Source organism: Bidens hawaiensis, unplaced genomic scaffold, assembly GCF_021521415.1.
Source record: "Bidens hawaiensis isolate Kalapana, Puna unplaced genomic scaffold, B.hawaiensis_p1.1 tig00005523_1, whole genome shotgun sequence".
Lineage (NCBI taxonomy): Eukaryota > Viridiplantae > Streptophyta > Magnoliopsida > Asterales > Asteraceae > Bidens > Bidens hawaiensis.
Genome location: NW_027491356.1, coordinates 1450015 through 1469288, shown reverse-complemented (window position 1 = coordinate 1469288; position 19274 = coordinate 1450015).

Genomic DNA, 19274 nt, shown 5'->3' with positions numbered 1-19274 from the left:
GTCCCCGAGGAAGGCCAGATCGAGTCTCGGTAAAAATACAAACTCTACAACATATAGATCCTTTTATCGAAAATTTGCGGGCGTTACGAAAAGATTTCCGAGAAATGTCGGTTAAATCCTGAGGAATATACATACTCTACAAGCTTAAACCCTTTGAACCGAAAATTTAACGGGTGTTACAATTTTAATATTATAAAACTAATGCTATTATGACTTATGGTATTTACAAGGCACGGATTTTATCGGAAATTTTATTTTGTAAAACATCAATTTAGCGTATTAAAAAGGTTAACAAAAAGAAGAATTATAAAGTTAACGAAAAGAAAATATAACATTAAAGTTAATATTGTTTAAATATTATTTCAACTAACATTTTATTATTAATATGAGAATTATGATATTTACGAAGTACGAATTTAATGATATAATTTTATTCCCGAATATGATAATGTTAGTGTGTTATAATTAATTATTAACGAGAAGGTAACCATTAATATATTAATGGTATATTGGTTTTTATTAGTCCCAACTATCATCTTTTGGTAACTACTGGTCCTAACTAACGAATTGTCTGCTAACGATCCCAACTTTTAACGTATTTGTTCCTAACGGTTCAAGACTAACAAAATCCTAACGTCATTAATTTCAGGTCGCCGGAAAAACATTTTTGGCCGGAACACTCAATTTTTTTCCCGAATACTCAACATTTTCGTCCCAAACATCTTGGTAACTTTGTATCTGACCTTTAGGAACCTTTTTATAGTAAAAGCCCCAATCATTGAGGTTGCCGGAAACCCTAGAACCATTGTCGGATTCGGTTTATGGTGCTCAAGTGGTGGTAGTTGGTTGGCAATGATTCCATTGGTGGTGGTTGCGGTGTTCAGGTGGTGTTTTCCGGCAACAAATATGACTTTTCCGGCCAAAAACGTTTTTCCGGAAACCTAAAACTAATGACATTGGGATTCAGTTAGTCGCGGACCATTAGGAACAAATACATTAAAAGTTGGGACCTTCAGTCGCCAATTTATTAGTTGGGACCGATAGTGACCAAAAGGCAATAGTTGGGATTAATAAAAACCAATATACATATATTGTAAGGCCCTGTTCCTGGTAACCCTACTTTGGTGTTGGATTTACTCATAAACACAATTCTAAAATCGGAGTTAATTAAAACTTTCGCGGAATAATTTAAAATTTCAAACATCACATTACAAAACATTCATTTTTGTCTTAACATACAAATTGTCTTTCCACAAACATTAATTAAAACAGTCATGACACTTCTTCGTATATGCCAGTCTCTTCCGTTCATGCCATATGTCCCCCTCCTCAATCCAACTGCCTCAACCTATTTGCCTGCGTGCATACTAAAGTCAGCTACGTTGAGTGAGTTATAGTTAATCAATTAACATACATTAAATTCATATCCTTACTCATACGTGTCCGAAGATACGTATTCATACATCATCATCATCATCGTACTCAGTATATCCCACCAATAGCAAAGCTATAGTAGGGTCTGAGGAGGGTAAGATGTAGACAGCCTTACCTCTACCCCATAAGGATAGAGAGGCTGCTTCTGGTGAGACCCCCGGCTCGATAGTAGTTTTGCATCAAGCCTTGGACATAAGGCACATAGCACTCAATCATCGGGACACCGGCTGATCGGTGCATGTACCCTTGTCTTTCGGCTATCAACGCCACTACATGATGCTTGATTAACCGTCCGTCACTTTTAACGTTATTTTCACGAGATTAGTAAAATAACGTCAAAATTAGTGCAATTTCACTTTTGCCCACCCGAGAAGATACGTATTCATACCTTACTTGTTATTTCTTCTTTCATACATACTTTACATACATGCATACGTTCTTACATACTTTCTTTCATATAACCCTATGGTATACCATAAGCTATTCTATCTTAAACATCACAGATATTATAAGGGTCTGGTCCCTAACATCACATATATTATAAGGGTCTGGTCTCTAACATCATAGATATTATGAGGGTCTAGTCCCTATCATCACAGATTTTATGAGGGTCTGGTCCCTAACATCTCAGATATTATAAGGGTCTGGTCCCTTCTGTCTCGAATAACCTTACCTTTATCATACGTGCATACTTTACATATCTTCTAGTTATAAATATATATACATAATCGTTCATACAATCATTATGTAACAATACATTCAATACACAATCATACACATATCATACACTAACCAATCAAGTAAGTGTATTATCTACCACATAGGAGTATGCACACAGCCCCGAAAACATAACAGATAAAGGGGCTAGAACTCACCTGGAGTCGGTTTCTCTCGCCGTTAACGGTAATTCCCTTCCTTAGTCATGCACGACTAACTGTACAATACATTACGCGTGTCAATTATCCATTACTACTACTTCCTACATCTAAGTTAATGAAACCCTTAACTAACGGGGGTCCGGGGGCAGCACTCCTGGTAGCGGGGTCTAGGGGCGGCAGCCCCTAGCAGGGTCCAAGGGGCTGAGCCCCTGGCTGGGGTTGAGCTGCATCAGAAAATGAATCAGAAAATGAATTTCATGAAATTTCGCATGGAAGAATTTCTCTTCGCATGGCTTTTTCGCTTCGCATGACTTTTCGCTTCGCATGACTTTTTCGCTTCGCATGGCTGTGCGATGTGAAATATTGATTTCACTTCACATGGCTTTTACGCTTTGCATAACTTTTCGCTTCACATGACTTTTTCGCTTCGCATGGCTGTGCGATGTGAAATATTGATTTCGCTTCGCATAGCTGTGCGATGCGAAATCGACTTATGCGAAAATACCTCCTTTTCTTCATTTTTTTTTGCCATTTTAAGCCAAATTACTCCGTGACTCTTTCTTAGGACCCGATATGATAAATTTACAGCCAACAAGTCCACACAACGCTACACGAGTCAAATGGGTCGGTAACTCGCAAGCACAACGCACCAACTAATCAATAAACGCGAATGCGCGTTGTACGGACCCGTTTCAGTAACCGACAACAAATTCAGCCCCAATACTTATAATAATCATTTTCCAACAGCCCGTATATTAAATCGAAGCTATCCGAACTGAATTAGTCATCACTTACTTCATCCCTCACGTTAAACGCAACAATCTACCATTCTAGCCAACCGAAAATTATATTTCAAACTGCAACTAGTTGACCAATCAAACTAACACCAATGTGCATAATCTTAAAGTATGTTATACTAGACATACCTAGGAAGATGTTGGTGCAAAAACCTCCACCAAAACAGTCCCGGAATTGCTCAATTGGACAGCCACCCAGTTAGCGTAGAACAAGCCGTTTATCGATCAATACGCGAGATATAATGACCAATTAAGGTGTAAAAGACTTGGGGAAACATAGAACTAACCTTCAATTGAAGTTTTAGACCTTAACTTGGCTGCAAAAAAAGAAAAACGATGGGGTGTGGCTGCTGTCTTGCTGTCGATCGGACAAGGAAGAAAGGGGGGGCTTAGGGTTTTAGGTTTTATGTTATAATATAAAATGTTTCATCCTAGCCCCTCAAAGATGAAGGATATGGCAACTTGAAAGAAAAGTTAAATGATTTAACGTACCGGGATAACGAGAAGGTTTCCGAGGAATGTCGATTAAATCCTGAGAAATATACATACTTTACAAGCTTTAAATCTTTGAACTGAAAATTAACAGGCGTTACATACGTCTAATGTCCTATCTTATAGCCACGGCTCTGATACCAATCTGTAACACCCCGGCTAAAGCGGAAATGGCTGAGTGTGACGTACAGATTGCTCAAACACACGTGACACTATTAGGTGGCCATAATAACATTATTTCATTTAAATCTTCATGTAACACAAGTTTATCAAATAATACAAGTTGTAACAAATAAATAAAAAAATGATAAGTTGTTTCTTTGAATATCCTATAGGCATGCTATGTGTCTTCAAACTTTCATTCCTTGTGTCTCTACACCTGTAACATATGTATAAAATACGATCAGCTATAAATATAGCTGGTGAGTTCCCACAGTTTTATATAGATACATAAAAATCATACAATTCATGGACAAGTGATAAACGAGAAATTAAAGTCCTTTCCAGTTGGTATCAACCAACGTACTTGGGTAATTGCCGTAAGTAAAGTCCTTTCCAGTTGGTAGCAATCAACGTACTTGGATAATGAGGCCCTTTTCCACTCGATACAAATGGACCTGAGTGCAAAAGGAGGCATATGATCATACTTATTAAGGCTACCACGCGCAAGTAAATTCGAGCAAGTAATCAAGTAACACACAAGTCCATATTGTGAATTGCAGTTTGTAATCGAAATCGTAATACTTGAATTTGTAATAGATACAAATGCTACCCCAAAATATGAAATGTTTAAAAAGGGGTTGTGAGAAACTCACCTCAAATGCGAAGATAAACTTGTAATAAAAGCCGATAACACAATAACGAAACCGCAATGATCGAAAATGCGTTTAAAAAATCTGAAACGTTTGAACTTCTCTAACTATAAATAAATACAAATATTTAACGGAATTGAAAAGGTTAAAAATATTTTGATAACGGAGTTAAGCATTATTTAATGTAGATTTTATTATTTTATGGCATTTTTATATTATAATAATATTTTTTAAGCTTTAACGGGTTTTAACGATTTAAATTATTTTAATAATATTTTATTAATAACTTAACGCTAATACGAGAATTATGATATTTGCGAATCACGGATTTTAACAATAGTTTTATCTCGAAAAAATGATTATGTTAACAATTTATAAAAAGGTAACGAGCTATAGTTAACGAAACGGAAAAATAAATTAATTTTATCGGGTTTAATGAAGGTGAATGTTAGTTTTAAGTGAAAAATGTTAAACTTAAATTTATAAAAAATTTATTTATGTTAAAATGATTTTATTTGATTTAAAATAATTTTTAATAATTTATTTGGTTTATTTAATAGTAAAGATGACTTAAAAGAATTTGGTTCATTTCTGGTCAGACCTGAACTCAACTTTAGGTTAGGTTCGTTTTCGACATGGTAAAGAGTATTATATTTTAGAGAGTGAGATGAAAAGAATTAGTTTTAGATGTTGGATAAATAAAATAACTAAACCGAACTGAATAAATACATAAGCGAGTCAATATCGTTTTTGATGAGCTAACACTAATGTTAAATAAATAATATAAAATTAAGTTCTAAACGACCCGAACAAGTAGAAACTAAAAACATACCCGGAACAAGAACTTAGATAATAAAAGAAGAAATCTTGAACTTCACGGTTTGACATCATAAATCAAAGTATGTGAAAATCATCAAAAAGAGATAATAACAAGAATCTTTTGTAAATTGAGTTGTGAGGAAATGGGAAGGAATGGAGCTCTATTATAAGTGAAGTGAGCTAGAGTTGTTTCAATTGTATTAAATTGGTCAAAATACTTAATGGGTCATGAATGCCATTTAAAACTTGTAATTGGTCATAAAAATTAAATTGTAACCTACAATTTATATACAAACACATTTATTATCATCATAAAGAATTTTTTACTAAGATTTAAATGTAGTAGGAACGTATTTTTCTTCATCTATTAAAACTAACTAAAAAAAATGTGGCATAATTAAATAGTAAAAAAAATGTACTTTGGTTATGCATAAGTAATGTTATCTGAGTTCGTTTCCGACATGGTAAAAAGTATTATATTTTAGAGAGTGAGATGAAAAGAATTAGTTTTAGATGTTGGATAAATAAAATAACTAAACCGAACTTAATAAATACATAAGCGAGTCAAGATCGTTTTTGATGAGCTAACACTAATGTTAAATAAATAATATAAAATTAAGTTCTAAACGACCCGAACAAGCAGAAACTAAAACCATACCCGGAACAAGAACTTAGATAATAAAAGAAGAAATTTTGAACTTCACGGTTTGACTTCATAAATCAAAGTAGGTGAAAATCACCAAAATGAGATAATAACAAGAATCTTTTGTAAATTGAGTTGGAAATGGGAACGAATGGAGCTCTATTTATAAGTGAAGTAAGCTAGAGTTGTTTCAATTGTATTAAATTGGTTAAAATACTTAATGGGTCATGAATGCCATTTAAAACTTGTAATTGGTCATAAAAATTAAATTGTAACCTACAATTTATATTCAAACACATTTATTATTATCATAAAGAATTTTGACCAAGATTTAAATGTAGTAGGAATGTATTTTTCTTCATCTATTAAAACTAACTAAAAAAATGAGGCATAATTAAATAATAAAAAAATGTACTTTGGTTATACATAAGTAATGTTATCTATGCGAAATTTGAAGAATGAAAATAATGAGTGTTATAGATTTTGTTTATATACATAGACACACACATTAGTAATGGTTAATATATTTAAATAACTTTAGGAAAAACTATTACATACGAAATATGTAACATATGACTGTATTTATAACTAAATGGATCACCTCGATTAATAAAGCGGATCTGTTTTCAAAATATATTTACTCTTTAGTTCTTGAACTTTGAGTTGCGATTTATATGAAATAGAATTTATTTAACTTGGATATTTTTATATTTTACCCGCACATTTTGCAAATTGTTTTAACTTTAAAACGTTAACTTTCGTTAATTGCGCAAAATAAATTGACAGCGACAAATGATAACCGTAAATCCTCGGAATTCAATACGAATAGAAAATGAACGTATGATAAACGACGAAAAAGAGTACATTAAAATGACAAACCGGGTCAGTTTAACGAATACAATACAAACTCAAAAATGACGAATGTCACATGAAGTGAAACTTGAGAATATTAATAATATATATATATTTATAAAAAACACGAAAATTTGAAATGGGTCAAGTTTTCGGGTTTGAAAAGTAACGAATGTTACATAATTCTTCATTATAATATGCAAGTTTTTATTTTGTATAAACATTCTGGTTATACGATACACTTTTTTTAGAGTTTATGTTTTTTTATGAGAAATTAAAGTTTTTTAGTTAATAGTATTTATGTTTCATTAAAACATATAAGTTATGTTAAATATGTGAATAAACAAACTTTGAATTATATAAATTATGTTAAAATAAACTATAAAATATGTAAAATATGTAAATTTTCTTATAATATATAAATTGTGTTAAACATCTATATTAACATAAATTTATAAACTTTAAAATATGTAAATTAGCATACTATGTATTACGCAAAATTAAACTTTAAAATATGTAAATTTTATTAAAATATGTAAATTATGTCAAATACGCAAATTTACAAAAAAAATTTAAACTTTAAAATACGTAAATTTTATTAAAATATGTAAATTATGTTAAATACATAAACTAGCATACTTTAATTTATGTAAATTAAGTTAAACACATAAATTAGAAAACTTTAATTGATGTAAATTACGTTAAATACATAAATTAGCATACTTTAATTTATGTAAATTACGTTAAATATATCAATTAACATTAATTTTAAACTCTAAAATATGTAACTTTTAATAAAAATGTAATTTAACATAAATTTTTTAACTTTCAAATACAAAAATTTTATTATTGTTAAATACTTAAGAAAATAAGATCAAATACAAAATTACACATATTTATTAAATATAAAAAAGAAAATGTTTACGATGGTACAGTAAAAAGGTTTCCAACCATTAGAAAATAAATAACAAAAACAATTGCACAGAAAGTTAGTTTGAAAAGTAAAAACAGTTAAAATTTACTCAAGTTGAAGCACCAATTTTTGTAATGTATCAATGAAATTCAAATTGAAAATAAAAAAGAGGTATAACCAACATGGAAAACAAAAAGAGAGAAAAAAAATAACATGAACATAAAAAGAGTAAAAAAAAAAAAGAAAGAAAATTCGAGTACCATGGCTAAAGAAAGATAACAATCTAACATCTAATCTAATCTAACAATACTAATAAAAGAAAATGTTGAAGTTTGGGTGTCAAGTCTACATTTCTCCTAATTTCTAATCTCTCATCTCATTCATTCTAGCTATCCATGGGTCATGTGTGACATTTGAGCCAAAACAAGGTACACCTCAGTACGTATTTACCAATTAAGCAAATAAACGCCTTTTGCGTAACAAACGAACGATTAATCGAACGGGTCGGGTTATGACCCAGATATTTCGGGGGGGGGGGCATCTATAAGTGATATACGACCTATACAAGCTAAAACATTAGAAATATGGCCTTAGTTTGATAGCAAACAAGTTAAACGAAAATATGCTCGTTTAACTACCCCTATAGATTTAAACGTAAAAGATAGTTACAAACCAAGCATTGTATCATCCGTTAAACCGAAAAAGACTTACCAAACACTTATTTGAAATGTTTTAAGTGACGCGTGAAAATATTTTTGATTTTTACAAGCATATAGTATGTTTTTATAATTTTACACAAAACTAGCCGAAAAACACTTGTTTTCGCGCTGTTTAACGCACCGATAAGTTTTTCGCGCCAAAAACCGAACCCGAACTAAATTTGGACCGGGCTTTTCGTATTTGGGCTTGAGAAATCAGAAACTTGGGCCAAAATGGGCCCAAGGTGGGCCCATGAAGCTCCGATCGCAAACAGCAGCCCCCCCCCCCTTTAATTCTTTCACATTTAAACTAGATCCAAGACATTTTCAACATTATTTTCTTGAAAACTCTGGATACAAGCTCTGCTCCAGCCAGAAAACCTTCAAAGCCTAAGGTAAGGAGCTTAAATAAGTAGCTTTTGTACTTGTTTAAACTTGTTTAATACCATAAAAACATGTCTTGGTTACTAAAAATCATTCCTAACCGTTTAAAAATCCTAAAAATGGCCCATAAACATGTTTTGATCATACACATGGTAAGGAACCTGTTTTGATAGTTTTTTGGCCATAAACATGGATTAAAGGGTTGAAACGGCGTTTTTACGGTTCAAAAGTTCGTTTTTGTGCACTAGCCGAAACCCTAAGTTAAGGGCTGTTATGTTGATGAAATATTGCTTGGTTTGTGATATAGGACTTCTACCTATCTTGATTAGAAGCACAAGAACCTGAAAACTTGATTAAAAAGTCAGAAACGAGCCAAACTCGCTAAGGTAATGCCGAAACACTCGCTTACGGGCTATTTAAGTTAAGGTTGTGATGTGCATATTTTTAGAACTTGAAATTTTGCAGGGACATTAGGGACCATGTCAATGAGTCCCTGTTTAAATTTGGTAATTTTTCGACCATCCGAGAATATTTGGCGAATTTATTACCGAATTGGGACCTTTATTTGGGAAAAATAGCTAAAATACTTCAAAAATTATAAACATTTTCTGGGAACTCAGATTTGATGTATTTTGATCACATATGAATTTTGGGATCATTTGGAGAAGTTTAAAGGTGTTTTGTTTATTTGCGTCCATGTGAATTTTTATAGCCGATTTTGGGCCGAAAAGAATATCGCACGAGCTTTTTACATTCTGGAATTGATACAGGTTGATTTGGGACATGATTTTAGCATTCAGGAAGTTTTGGTGAATTTTTGGAAATTTTTTGGGGTAAACAGACGATTTTCAAGCGAAATATAGCTGATAAAATGAATTTTTATAAATTAATAAATAGTAAATAAATTCCAGAAATAATTTTATAAAAATCTACATATTTTAATTGATAAGTGGTTAAATTTTCATAATTTAATGATAAACGGTTAATTAATTATGCTAATCTGAATATTAAACAAATTTAGTTTTTATAAAAACCGGCAAGTTCGCGACTAGTGAATCTGCGGGAATATCAAAACACCAAGAGTTACAAATAACAATCCCTCACCTAATAAAAATGCCCCTACCAATGCAAATAATCCCCCACCTGATGCAAATAATGTCAACAACAATAATCCCCCACCGAACCCAAACAATACCAATAACAACCCTAATCCCCCTCGAAGGAAATATTCGATCAAAAACTTTATGGCCTGTAAACCGATTGATTTCAAGGGCACTGAAGGGCCAAACGGATTAATCAAGTCAATCTGAGCGAACCATTCAAACCGTAGAAGATTTGCTTCGCGCTTGTGTACTAGACATCGGTGGAAACTGGGATCAACATCTTCCACTGGTCAAATTTTCGTACAACAATAGCTATCACAGTAGCATTCAAGCGGCACCGTATGAAGCGCTGTACGGACGGAAATGTAGATCACCCTTGTGCTTGACTGAGGTTGGAGATACCCAAATTACACGATCTGACTTGATTCAAGAAACCACTGACAAAATCCGTAAGATCACAAGCAAATTGAAAATCGCCCGAGATCGACAGAAAAGCTACGCTGATGTTCGTAGAAAGCCGTTATCCTTTGAAATAGGCGACAAAGTTTTTCTGAAAGTATCCCCGTGAAAAGGCGTCATTCGATTCGGAAAAACCGGTAAACTAGCTCCGCGATACATTGGGCCATATGAAGTCATTTCTAAGATAGGTCCGGTAGCTTACCGAATGAAACTTCCTGTGGAGTTGAGTTCTATTCACGATGTCTTTCATGTTTCGAACCTGGAAAAGTGTCTTACTGACGAAACCGAAATCGTGCCATTAAAAGACTTAAACATAAACGAAAAACTGAATTTTGTTGAAGAACCGGTGGAAATATTAGAGGGAAAAATAAAACAATTAAGACACAACAAAATCTCTCTAGTAAAAGTTCGGTGGAATTCACAAAGGGGACCCGAATTCACGTGGGAGCGGAAATCCGAATTCAAAAAGAAATACCCGCACCTGTTTCCAAACAAAGACAAAGTTGAATAATCAATATTCAGGGATGAAATTTTCTAACGGGGGGAGAATGTGACATTTGAGCCAAAACAAGGTACACCTCAGTACGTATTTACCAATTAAGCAAATAAACGCCTTTTGCGTAACAAATGAACAATTAATCGAACGGGTGGGGTTATGACCCAGATATTTCGGGGGGCCATCTATAAGTGATATACGACCTATACAAGCTAAAACATTAGAAATATGGCCTTAGTTTGATAGCAAACAAGTTAAACGAAAATATGCTCGTTTAACTACCCCTATAGATTTAAACATAAAAGATAGTTACAAACCAAGCATTGTATCATCCGTTAAACCGAAAAAGACTTACCAAACACTTATTTGAAATGTTTTAAGCGACCCGTGAAAATATTTTTGATTTTTACAAGCATATAGTATGTTTTTATAATTTTACACAAAACTAGCCGAAAAACACTTGTTTTCGCGCTGTTTAACGCACCGATAAGTTTTTCGCTCCAAAAACCGAACCCGAACTAAATTTGGACCGGGCTTTTCGTATTTGGGCTTGAGAAATCAGAAACTTGGGCCAAAATGGGCCCAAGGTGGGCCCATGAAGCTCCGATCGCAAACAGCAGCCCCCTCCCCTTTTTATTCTTTCACATTTAAACAAGATCCAAGACATTTTCAACATTATTTTCTTGAAAAATCTGGATACAAGCTCTGCTCCAGCCAGAAAACCTTCAAACCCTAAGGTAAGGAGCTTAAATAAGTAGCTTTTGTACTTGTTTAAACTTGTTTAATACCATAAAAACATGTCTTGGTTACTAAAAATCATTCCTAACCGTGTAAAAATCCTAAAAATTGCCCATAAACATGTTTTGATCATACACAAGGTAAGGAACCTGTTTTGATAGTCTTTTTGGCCATAAACACGGATTAAAGGGTTGAAACGGCGTTTTTACGGTTAAAAAGTTCGTTTTTGTGCACTAGCCGAAACCCTAAGTTAAGGGCTGTTATGTTGATGAAATATTTCTTGGTTTGTGATATAGGACTTCTACCTAGCTTGCTTAGAAGCACAAGAACCTGAAAACTTGATTAAAAAGTCGGAAACGAGCCAAACCCGCTAAGGTAATGCCGAAACACTCGCTTACGGGCTATTTAGGTTAAGGTTGTGATGTGCATATTTTTAGGACTTGAAATTTTTCAGGCACATTAGGAACCATGTCAATGAGTCCCTGTCCAAATTTGGTAATTTTTCGACCATCTGAGAATATTTGGCGAATTTATTACCGAATTGGGACGTTTATTTGGGAAAAATAGCTAAAATACTTCAAAAATTATGAAAATTTTCTGGGAACTCAGATTTGATGTATTTTGATCACATATAAATTTTGGGATCATTTGGAGAAATTTAAAGGTGTTTTTTGTATTTGCGTTCGTGTGAATTTTTATAGCCGATTTTGGGCCGAAAAGATTATCGCATGAGCTTTTTACATTCTGGAATTGATACAGGTTTATTTGGGATATGATTTGAGCATTCAAAAGTTTTTGGTGAATTTTTGGAAATTTTTTGGGGTAAACGGACGATTTTCAGGCGAAATATAGCTGATAAAATGAATTTTTATAAATTAATAAATCAGTAAATAAATTCCAGAAATATTTTTATAAAAATATACATATTTTAATTGATAAGTGGTTAAATTTTCATAATTTAATGATTAACGGTTAATTAATTATGCTAATCTGAATATTAAACAAATTCAGTTTTTATAAAAACCGGCAAGTTCGCGACTAGTGAATCTGCGGGAATATCAAAACACCAAGAGTGATCAAAAATCATATTTTTGGACTAATTAAGTAAAGATGAACTTTTCTATGAGAAACCTGGACAATCCGGGTGGATTGTGGGTGTTTCTTCTTAAATCAAACTAAATAAACGGAAACGGGCCCCGTGGCTAATCCGGGACCCCAGTATATGATCCTTCTTTATAACTTAATCATTTTATTAACCAATACATTTACCCAAGCTTATTTTCCCATAACTGTTTTCTGAACGCGTAAATGAACAACTTGGCCCAGCTGGAAAAACGGGAATCTGAGCCAAGTTCGGTTTTAAGTATTAGACATTGAACAACATCACAACCTAAGCCTATGGCCACTTTCTGGGCATTCCAACTATACCCAGATTAGTTATAGAGCCCAGATTAGTATTGAGATTATAATAATATTAAAATATTAATATTATTATAATATTGATTATAGGAACTACTGATAGCGGACCGAACAAACCACGAGCTGATACAGTACTGAATATCTACTAAACCGTGAGTTTCATGACCCCACTTTTAAACTGTTTTACGAACTTTTGGGGTGAAAAGCATGTTTGCTTATATCTATATGCTTATATGAAACATGTGATGATGTGAATGATCTAAGTGCTAACACACGAAAGTCCCCACGATCACAGTGATTAACTTCGAGCCGGTGGCTTGTGAATAGTACTATTGTTTTGACAAACCCAGGCGGGGCCAGCACGGTTGCTAAGACATTATCCCGTTTGCACATGTCCATATTTTATTTTTACGAACCAGCTATGTAGTGTTAGACATAGCTACCGGGGCATGTTGTGGGCGGAAAGGGGCCACAGTGGTTGATTGAGCATGGGAAATGGAGGCACGCAGCACGAACAGTCCAGGCTTCACTGTAGCTTTGCATAATTACATCACATACATCATTTACATACATACATACTTATTTCATGATTACAAGTGCTGACTTGTGAATACTCATTACTGTTTTCTTGAAACTCGTGAAACTCACCAACTCTGGTAGTTGACCCGTTTTAAACTGCTTTTCAGGTGTACCTAAGTTGGAATGATTTGGTGATCTGTTATTTGCCCAAGATGTGCGGTTGATGCTATGTGAATAGAGGCAAGGGTGTAGTAGTAAGAACGTATAGTTAACGAACTAGTTTTGTTTGTATCACCTAGACTGTAAAACAATGATAGAACAAAGAAATGTAATATATTGTAAATAAGTTTGTAATGTTTCTTTATAAACAATGGGTTGATACCAGAGGTGTTTGTTACATTCCCGTTTTACGCTTCCGCAATGTGCTAGTCGGGGTGTGACATCATCGGTCAAAATCATTTTGTCAAGCGGGTTATAACATAGTGTGGACTTTATAACATATTTCATACCTGAAGTTTGACAAACTACGCAAATTTAACACATTTTTTAAATTTCTTGCAAATCCACATCCGACGTTTCAAAACCATTCTATTTTAGTAATTTTCGTCAACCCATTTGTTTTTCCTTTAAGTCTACATTAGATTAATTTATAAGTATTTTGAGAATCACAATTACAATAAAGGACCTTTTCTATTTTTATCGTTTGATAAATCCTGTGTAATACACGGGTTCAAAAGTTAGTTCTTTTATAAACCATAAGTATGGGAAGTAAATTGAATTGAGATTTTAAAACAAAATAATAAAAGCATATGAACAAAATAATATAAGCATGAGGAAGTGGAGAGAGAAAGGATATAAACAGATCTTTGAATTCATAAACTTATCATAATACCCTTATTGTACTTGAATAACAACAAAATAATATAAATGAACTTTTGCTTTGTCATCATACAATTTTGACCACACACTTAAATTAATTAATTAAATGAATGGTTGATATTAGGTTTTAAGGTTTTTACAAGTCAATTGAGTTTTTATTATATCTACACCCTACATATATATATATATATAAACGGAAAATTTAAAATGTGTCAGATTTTCGGGTTTGTAAAATAACAAATGTTACATACTATTCATCATAATGTAACTACGTGTTAATGGATATTAATATATTAAGTAACTAAGTTGGAATATATTGGTTTTGGATAGAAAGAAATTTTAACGTATGAATAAGTATACTTGTGTAGGATAAAAATTAAAGAGAGAAAAAATAAATTTTAAAAATAAATGAATTCTTAATATTTTCCAATTATAATAATTTGATTAGTTATATTAATTAAACAGATAACCATTATGGTCTATTAGTTATATTAATTGAATAGAGAGAATGCATTTATACTTTCTTAATTTATCTTTAAACATTTAAAACTTAAAATAAAATTAGTAGCCTATATTCATTTCTCGCATTATACATACATACATATACATATATACATATATATATATATATACATATATACATATATATATATACAGATATATATATATTGTAACGCCCGTCACTTTTGGTCTAATGATTTTAAGTCTTGTAAAGTATGTACAATTCTCGGGAAGTGATCCAGCATTCCTCGATGACCTTCTCACCTCCCCGGTACGTTAAACTAATTAAACTTTTTACCAAGTATGGCATCTTTGAAATTTGGAGGGGCTAGAGTGTAAATGTTTTATGTTATTAACAAACCCTAACCCTTCCCCCCCTGGCCGATCGGAACACAGTAGCTGCAATAGGGATTCGTTTTTCTTTTTTCTAGCCGCTCCCAAGGTATAAAACTTCAATTGAAGGTTAGTTTTATGTCCCCCCAAGTCTTTTACACCGTAATTGGTCATTATATCTTGCGTATTGATCGATAAACGGCTTATTCTAGGCTAACCGGGTGGCTGTCCAATTGAGCAATTTCGCGACTGTTTTGGTGGAGGTTTTTGCACCAACATCTTCCTAGGTATGTCTAGTATAACATACTTTAAAATCATGTCCATTGGTGTACGTTTGATTGGTCAACTAGTTGTAGATTGAAAGCTAGTTTTCGGTTGTCTAGAATAGTGATTTGTTGCGTTTAACGCGAGGGATGAAGTAAGTGATGACCAATTTAGTTCGGATAGCTTCAGTTTAATGTACGGGCTGTTGGAAAATGATTTTTATAAGTATTGGGGCTGAATTGGTTGTCGGTTTCTCAACGCGCATTCGCGTTTATTGAATAGTTGGTGCGTTGTGCTTGCGAGTTACCGACCCATTTGACTTGTGTAGCGTCATGTGGACTTGTTTGCTGTGAATTTATCATATTGGGTCCTCACGGGGCTGAGTTGGATGTTAATTGCCTAAACGACTCTTAAACGCGCGTGCTAGTATCACCTAGTGCTTCCGGGGTAATTTGGGAATTCTTTACTCCCGGGAATATCTAAGGGTCATGTTGGTAAAATTAAGGCCCCGGGGGCTGTTATGAATGAGTTTGACGAGGTCGAGGCTTTAGGTAACTCGAACCATGCTAGAATGTCTCGTAGGATAAACGAGTCCTTTCGGTGTCGTTAGTAATGTTTGTATGTAAACCGACAGGCTTTTAAGTTGTGGGGATACTTAGGGGTTCTCTAGCTCGTGGTGAATTCGTGCCTTGTGTCAGGTGAGTTCATGATGCCCCTTTTTACTCTTTTTAAGTTTTTGGGCTAGCATGCACACCTAAGTGATTTTGCTTGATGAACCGTTTAAATTATTTTGCATAGGCTTACTTATATAGGGTAGGCCCAGGGGTGATATTATTGTATGTTGTATGTATGTTTATACATGTATTATTGTATGGCCAATAATTGGCGGTGTTTATTAGTCGTTATCGACTAAGGATGTTTACGTATGCCTACTTTGTGTTTGCATACGTTGGATGAGATGTTACGTGGTTGGGTTGTACGTGTGCTCGATCCTAATGTTATTACTTGGATGATAATTATAGAGATATAATTATATAGATGTATACATATAAGTATGACTACTTATTGTTGATGATGGCCTAACTGTTTGTATCCCGTTTTATTTTAAAATTCTTGGAATGATGATTATTATTATAGATGTCAATTATTAAAACTTGAACTCACTTAGCTCAAGCTGATTTTGTGTGCATTTTAGTGTGAGTTTCAGGTTATGAGGAGGATGCTTTACAGCTTGGACGTGCACGAGGCTACTTGGACGGTGGAGGGCATATTTAGTCGGAAGTTTTATTAATGAACATTGTTCTTTTAGATTTTTACTAAATACATTGAAATTTGATTTGGGCATAATTCCTGGGTTTTGGGAACTTGTTTTAAATATTTTGATTTTCCGCTGATTTATACTCTGAACTGGTTTTTGAAATGAAATGAATTGTTTGAGTTTAAGTATTTTGTAAGTTTCTTGTATGAATACCAACTGTAGGATTCTCGGGATTCGGGGTCTTACAAGTTGGTATCAGAGCCATTGTTCGAGGGATCCAAGCATCCCCGAATGCTTGGACTCGAACTGTAAGGGAAAAGACTAGTATGCCCACCGCGAGTAGCTGCACGCCTTTGAATTTTAAAGTTTCCAGTATATGATTAATTGTTTAAGTGTTAGATAGAATACTAATTACACTTGATCAACGTCATTAGCAGTTTACCCTTACCTTACATGTACTTAACCGTGTTAAAATTCTGTCTTTGTAGGGATAAGTCATTGTTAAGACTCGTGCAGCTAAGAGATATGATCCTAGTGTTCGTGGTGGTGGTCGTAAGCCACGTGCCGAAGCCGAGAGCGAGATCCCTTCTCAAAATAGTCCATTTATAATCCTCATTTGTTGAATAGTCCCAAAAAATTCATGCGAAATCCGTCCGAGGCGACGCATTTGTAAACGTGCCGACATATTTTAACAACCAATGAAAATATGCCAACTAAATTTAATAATGGGGTCCCAAACCATTTTGAACCAAAATTTGGGGTTGTCGATGAAATTTCTCCAAACTAAATTATTTATGTTTTTAATATTTTATTATTATAATTAATTTTGCTCATATTAATTTTTCTTTTATAACTTTAAAATATAAAGTTTTATAAAATTTTGAATATACCATTGAGACGTGTTTATTTTTATCTACGTATCAACATAAATTTTATTCAAAACCAAGTCGGGTCAAGTTTTTATTGAACGTTTCGACATAAATTTGACTCGAATCGGTTTGAAGTAAAATTTATATCGGCACGTAGATAAAAATAAGCTCGTCTCAACAGTGTATTCAAAATTTTATATATTTTAAAAGTTATAAAAAAAACTAAATATGAGTAAAATTAATTATAATTATAAAATATTAAAAGAAAAACAAATTTTCAAAGTTGTCGGATTTAAGAAAACACGTTTTTCAAAAGCCATGAATTTGTTTTAAAAATTATTGGAGCAAGTGGATTTGGTCAAAAGTTATTTGAGTGGATGGGTTTGGTTTAAAATTTGTTTGAAGACGCATTTGGTTTAAAATTCATCGGCTAAGATGGATTTGGTTTAAAAATTGTCTCCGTCAATGGTTTTGAATGGACATTTTTTAAATTTACAAAAATGTAGGACTATTTTGAGAATCTCACTCATCAAATGGACTATTTTAAGAATTTTCCACATATATATATACTAGTTTGAGAACCGTGTATTACACGGGGAATTAATGAAAATTACAATACTTAAACGTTAAATAAAATACAATCAATAACACAATTATCATATTTCGTTAATACAATTACAACTTTCATTAAAATTACAGGAATTACAAAGCAAAACCTAACGCAATGAGTCTACAAATAAGAAAAAATTTACTTGTACACTATATTTGTGGTTGTATTGGTCAGATTATCTTGTTTATCAAGAATCATAATCTTGAGCCCAAACCTACTTGTAACTCTTGACAAGGCGACGTATAGCTGTCCATGTGAGAACACGGGTTCTTTCAAGTACAAACCAACCCTAGATAATGATTGACCTTGACTTTTGTTTATGGTCATTGCAAAACATTTTGCAAGGGAAAACTGTCGTATTTGAAATTTATATGCTATTTTGTTTTCTGTTTGAGTCAGTGGTGATCTATGGATCAAAACTGTATGTCCAATGTTAGTTCCAGAAATAATTTTTGCTTCAACTACACGAGTACCCAAAGATATAATTTGTAGTCGAGTACTGTTACATAAGCCTTCTTTCTGGTTAAGATTTCTAAGGAGCATAATAGGAACACCAACTTTTAGGACAAGCTTGTGGTTTGGTAGTCCGGATATTCTTAAACCATTAAGTAGTTTAGGCGAGTATAAAGCTGCATCAACCGTGTCATTGATATTTTCTGAACTACATATGGTATCTGACCTTAAGTACTCGACTTCATCACCTGGAAAAAATTTGAGCAAACTGTCATTAATCTCATTAACAATTTCGTTTGTTGGTGCAAGTATGGCTCTATCCTGAAAATAATGTTGTGTAACGTCCGTAAATTTTCGTTAAAAGGGTTATGCATAGAAAAGCTTGTATATTCTCGGCTTTGACCCGACATGTTTTGGGGATCTCCTAGTCATTCCCATGAGTTGAATTACTTAATTTTTCATCCAAGTGTCGCAACTTTCAATTTAGAGGGGCCAGAATGTAACATATTAGATTATAATAATAAAAAAAAAGAAACACTAACCCCTACCCCTTGGCCGATCGGACCTAAGAGCAGCCCCCAAGCCCCCATTTTTTTCATTTTCCAGCTTGGGTCCAGGTGTGAATCAATAATTCAAGGTTAGATTAACATC